General features: G+C 41.5%; 1 pseudogene; it reads left to right on the top strand.

Moving 5' to 3' along the window:
• The first annotated feature begins 675 nt into the window (after positions 1-675).
• LOC130851879 (ATM interactor-like) overlaps positions 676-6000 on the top strand; it is a 46887-nt pseudogene continuing 41562 nt past the window's right edge.

The raw sequence follows: 6000 nt of genomic DNA, 5'->3' as shown, positions 1-6000 counted from the left end.
TTCACTGTTTAGAACACCTTCAGTGACACTTCAGGGTTATAAAGCACTGCATTTTATGCTGCTGAGAATTAATTGTCCATTCAGAGTGTGCCGTATAGTTCTTTTCTTGAGGAACACAACTGCCCTGAAAGAGTGGCCTTTGAGTTTAGACCAAGCGAGAGGGAGTCCCTGCAGGAAACACATGGAAGGCTTTGAAATAGGCAGTCGGGTCAACCCATGTTTGCTGACTGTAATGGTTGGATTTCCATTTAAAATTAAAGCCTATAGATGGACTTCCTAGGTGACGCAGTGGTTAAGAGTCCACCTGACAATGCAGGGGACAGGGGTTTGATCCCTGTGCCAGGAAGATACCACATGCCGCGGAGCTACTAAGCCCTTGTGCCACAACTATTGAGCCCATATGCCACAACTACTGAAGCCTATGTGCCTAGAGCCCATGCTCCATAATAAGAGAGGCCACTACAATGAGGAGCCCGTGAACCACAATGAAGAGTAACCCCGGCTCGCCACAGCTAGAGAAAGCCTGTGTGCAGCAATGAAGACCCAACAAAACCAATAAAATAAATAAATTAAATAAATTAAAAAATAAAATAAAATAAAAAATAAAATTAAAGCCTATAGAGAAACCTATAAAGGACTTGCCTCTAATATAAATTTTACCCAAAACTGGCATGGATGATACAGAAATACCCTTATGGTTTGGCTCTCTTAGCATCTTATCAAGCCGAGGAGTTTTCTAGTGAAACCTTTGATGGGTATGTCTAACAGCTGCTCCTAACTAGTCACGATGTGACTTGATTTGAAGCCAAATCTTATAAGTAGGATTAATGCTCCCATCTGTTTTTCCATCCCTAGTGCATATTTAACCCAATTATCTTTCTCCCTCTTGATTTTATTTACTCATTAGCTGCGTTGTACTGAAGATTCCACAGTGACTAATTCTTGGGGCTCACCAGGAGGTTGAGATATGTCAGGGCTGGCATGGGGCTGTAGTGTGGAACAGTGTTCTCTCTCCAGCTGCCACTGGAGTGGTATAGAATCACAACCTGTCACTTAAATATCAGGAGGAGCCCTGTTAAAGTTTGTAGAATGAAGCGCGGCGAGGGGGTTTATAGGGAGAATGACTGCGGTCCTTTGGTGCTATGAGCTCCGTAGCAGGTCTGAGGAGAGATAACAGGACTTCATCTGCTGAAGGTGAATTCATGCAGATTAGTCTGGGATGGTGAACAAACCTGTCTTTTCCTACATGTTTATTCTCCCACCATTCGCTTTTCTCAAATCTAGAGTTAAGAGGGAAAATCTTAATTTTTGTGTTATTTTTCTTCTTCCACTATAATTTCCTGTGATTTCCTTCTCTGTGGACTTCCCAAAGTTAACTCATGTCTGTCTGATTTCTAAAAAAAACTCCAGCGTTGCCTTCACATCTCTAGGGCCTGTATTTTGTTATTCTCTCTGGCTCACATCACTCTTTTCTTCCTTTTTTCACTCCTTTTTATTGCTCACACAGGTCTTGAAACACACAAATTTCTTTATGCCCAGTATTTTTACCAGGATCATGGTTCCTCCACAGGAAGAAAAGCATCTTAGAGCCCTAGAATATGAATTAGCTTATATGTTAAAATATTATGAGTATTTGCCTTTTTAAAGGAAACCACACTAAAAGGAACTCACAGCAATCTATATGGGGAGCATTTCATGTATTTTGATCCTTGAATTTTTTTTGTGGGATCTTTAAGGAATGAATGCTCCGCCCACATTCAAGGTTAAACTTGTCTACATCCAGAGACTTGGTTCCTATTTTCTGACAGACTCGCTGGGCAAACTACACGAATCTTTGATCATGTTGTGTCTTCTCTTCCAGGGGCAAGCCCCCGACCTTGCCTAGGATGGAGCTCCCACAAAGGGTAGAAGAAGCACTGGTCTGGGAGCCTGACCAGTGTCTTTCAAGTCCTGACCCACCATGGCTACCATGTGACATCCATCAGCCTCATCTTCCTTATCATTTTAATGGAGATGATACCTACTGCCCAACCCATAGGCAGTTGTGGTACTCCCATGGTACTTTGTATTCATCTCTTTTACCATATTTAGCAAAATCTGTTGTAACTTTTTTTACATGTGGTAGTTTTTAAATATTGGCTAGTAGTTCAAGAACTGTTGTTCTCATCTTTTTCTACATCTTTTTTTTCCTCCAGTGCCTAGTATAGTGCAACATATTGTAGAGACTCAAAACATTGTTTTAAGTAAATTCAACTTAACATCTAGGAGATCTTTATGTACAGCTTCTCTCTAGATGCAATGGAAATGCCAAAATGAGTGAGAACATAAAATCTATTTTTAGAGATAGGAAAACAACTATCAGAGTACTTTTATACTACAGGAGTACAAAAGTGAGATCATGGAAATGCCAAAGAATCATTGGAGGAAAAGATCAACTTCAATGGGAGAAACCTGGGAGAAGTTCTTCAAGGAGATGCATTTCAACTGGCCTTGAGGGGTGGGGCAGATTTGGGCAGGTGGAAGGTCACAGGTAGGGTTGTGAACTGCATGAGCCAAACTCAAAGGAGGGAGAGATTTCCTGCCCACTGCTATGCAGAGGAAAGGATCAAAGGGAATTGGGCTGATTTGTAAGAAATAATACTCTCAGCGGGAAGCATGAAGGTTTGCCATTCATAATTAATAGAATAAGTATCAGAAGTTTCTCTTTGATCAGATTTCAGAGTTCAAACAAAGATCTAATAAATAATTCATTATTTCTAAATGTTATCTTCTTCTGTAAGCTCTTCCTAGATTTTGTAAACACATAATAGAACAATAGCCACTACTTTCTTTTAAGAATTTTCATAAGGCAAGTTGGGATGATCGGTCTGCTTAGTATAAGAGAAAGAAACTGTATAATTTGGTCCTTATAAGCTGACTCATTATTCAAAAGAAGAAAACAAAGAGTGCCACATGGACATGAAATGTCAAATTATATCCCGGAGTGGAATCCAACAACCCTGGACATTTTCCATTCATGATGCAATTGTGGTTCTTGGTAGGAGCTTCTGCCCTGTCTTCCCGCTCAGGCCTGAGCCAGCACAGGTTGGAAGCTAGAGCTCTGGGGGTCATGCAGGGAAGTCTCTGGGAGAGCTTCATAAAACTATCTGGATATTCTCCAAACTCGGCTGTGCACAGGCTTGGTGCATCTGCCCTATGGCCAGTTTAAAGACCACGTACATGTCTCTAAGAACTCAGTCTTCATCCCTCTCAGTCCTTCCAGTAAAACATGTAAAGAGCTTTCATCCTTAGGTTGCACAACCAGGCCTTCACCCTTGGATTGGGGAATCCCTTTGCTGGTATCCTTTTCACAGGCTGGTAATAAAAATGCTTAATGCTGTACATGCTATAGGGTCAGAGATGGTGCAGTGTGGGAAAAAGACTTGGAGTTTAGAGGCTGTCAGGCAGCAGATCTCAAAAGTGGGGGCCTCAAAAGGAGATTATAAACAGGATGTGGCTCATGGGCAGTGTTATAAGAAGAAGGGAAACTTTCTGATCCAGTAACACAGCGTGAATGCCTTTCCTAGCAGATACAATGGTGCCCTGCCTAGATGCCCTTTGGATCCATCCTCCAGCCTCTTGATTTGTTGCTGCTAATTACCCACTCCTGTGACCTTCAGAGGTTTGCCCATGGAGCCAGAATGGAGAGCTGGAGGAACTGGGAGAGTGCCTTCCCCTCCCTGCGAGGTATTCTGTAACCAACAGCAGAGCAATGGAACCAACAAGCTCAGTTTCCTTGCCTCCAGATGGAGAAACTGTGAGATGTAGTTTCTCTTCTCAAGCTCCCCTCAGGGTCAGGCTGGCCTAGGAATTTCTTCTTGAACTACACTCTCGCCTGACTTGGACCTTTTTCCAATCCTGCTTCTTCTGTCCCTCACTGGTCTCCTTAGATAGCACATCTTTAATAGATCACCTGTATCCAAATCCTTGGTTCAGGGAGAACCTGATTTAAGCTAGTATCACCATGTAAATGGGGAAAAACCCTTCACACCCTTTGTTTGCAAGAAAGAAAAAGAAGAGAGAATTCATCTGTTACCAAGATGTGCTGCTATGAATGTCAGAATTATAATTCTGCTTATGTCTGCTACTCTATGAAAATAAATGAAAAGAATGATAGCACTATCATTCTATTGGAACTAAAAGCATAGTGGGAATTGGTTACAATGTTTTTGAAGCAGGACTTTAGAGAACATCTATATCCAACCTCCCATCTTATTGATTAAACATCACGTTGGGTTTTTCCAGTTTATGTTAAGTTGAAAACAAGAGAGCTCAGGAGATAGATAGACTTTCCCCTCAAGTGAATAATGTCATTGTCACATCTGTTGATTTTTGACAGAATAAGCTCTATATACCTTGCCAGTTATTTATTTAAAATTGGTCTGTGTGGCTGCTGCTGGTGCCTGCATAGTATCTGAAGTTGCTTCCATGGCTTTCAGTTGTCTTTTTTGTACCCTCTGAATTTCATCAACCAGGAAACTTGATTTTAGATATGCTGCAAAAACAAATATTGATTTAGGGCAAACTATAAATTATCTGAATCCTTTCCCCTTACTTCTAGAGATCTAGGGATAGCTGGCTGGGGGCCCAGCCATTCTTCCACTGTGAAAGCTGAAGGCCATCCATCAGTTCCAATAACACACTCAGGGAGGATGGAAAATGACCACAGGGAATGTCTTTGATTCTCTGTGTCTAATTTCTAAGTTTTATACTACCGAGTAACCTCAGCTACTTCCTCTTTCCTGTTCTCCCATAATTAAGGCAGTTCCTCTCATCCAATTGTGATTGCCTGGAATTAGGGTCACCTCTGAGCCTCTATTTTAAAAGCTTTAAAGTTTTAAGATATTTACTTTTGTCCAAAACACACAGATTAAGCATAGGGCCTTGCGGGTCATCTCACAGATCTGATACTTTAATGGTTTTAAAGAAAAGCTGTAGACTCTTTCCTTCATCTTACAGATGACCCTGCCTGGCTTCTAATCTTTGGGGTAAGGATCCATAATTTAACGAAGTAGGGATAAAGTAAGGAGATTTCTTAGAAGTGGCCCATGCTGTTTAGGTGCAAGAGTTCAAGAACACCTGACCTTGAAATTCTCTTTCTTGGCTTGCTTCCCAGGGCTTTTGAACAATCTTGTTACTGCTCAAGTTGAGAACTTGCCAGAGTTTTTGCAGTGGCTACAGTGGCTTCTCAGAATTTAATACTTTCTAAATAATTAATTAATTAATTTGGCTGTGCCGGGTCTTCGTTGTGGCAGGTAGGATCTTTGTTGCCAAGTGTAGGATCTTTTTTTCAGTCGCAGCATGCAGGATCTTTAGTCGCTGCATGTGAAATCTTAGTTGTGGCATGTGGGATCTAGTTCCCTGATCAGGGATCGAACCTGGCCCCGCTGCATTGGGAGTGTGGAGTCTTAGCCACTGGACCACCAGGGAAGTCCTAACACTTTCTGATGTTACATCTTTTGTTTCTAGTCACTTCACAATATTCTAGATTTGAGCTTCTGATATTGCAAAACTAATAATCCATTCATACCGAGCTACTGCTGCAAGGTTATTGCTGGAAATTGGCTCCTTGGACTAATATTCAAGCATGGGCTGCTGGACAAACATGGCAGATCGACAAAGGCATTTATCTCCACTGCCTCCTTAAACCCACACATGATTAAAATGGAGAGAAGAAAATAGCAAGTGAGAGAAAGTAGAGAGAATTTTGGAAGATGGAGATTATATAGAGAAACTCTCTCACCGTGTGCTGCAAGATAACTCCTTCTCTCTCTGGAGAAGTTGAACCAGGCAGAATACAGTTCAGGGTAATGTGGCACAACAGAGGACAGTGTACGGGCACATCCAGAAAACAGACGATTGAGTGAAGGTCTGCATATGGAAGGAGGAACACCTTAGTTCCTCTCTCCTGCTTAGTATCAATATCTCTAGAAGTCAGATTAATAGTTCTTAAACAGAATT

The sequence above is a fragment of the Hippopotamus amphibius genome, chromosome 4 (genome assembly GCF_030028045.1).
Source record: "Hippopotamus amphibius kiboko isolate mHipAmp2 chromosome 4, mHipAmp2.hap2, whole genome shotgun sequence".
Classification (NCBI taxonomy): domain Eukaryota; kingdom Metazoa; phylum Chordata; class Mammalia; order Artiodactyla; family Hippopotamidae; genus Hippopotamus; species Hippopotamus amphibius.
This window is presented reverse-complemented; position numbering and strand designations above follow the sequence as displayed.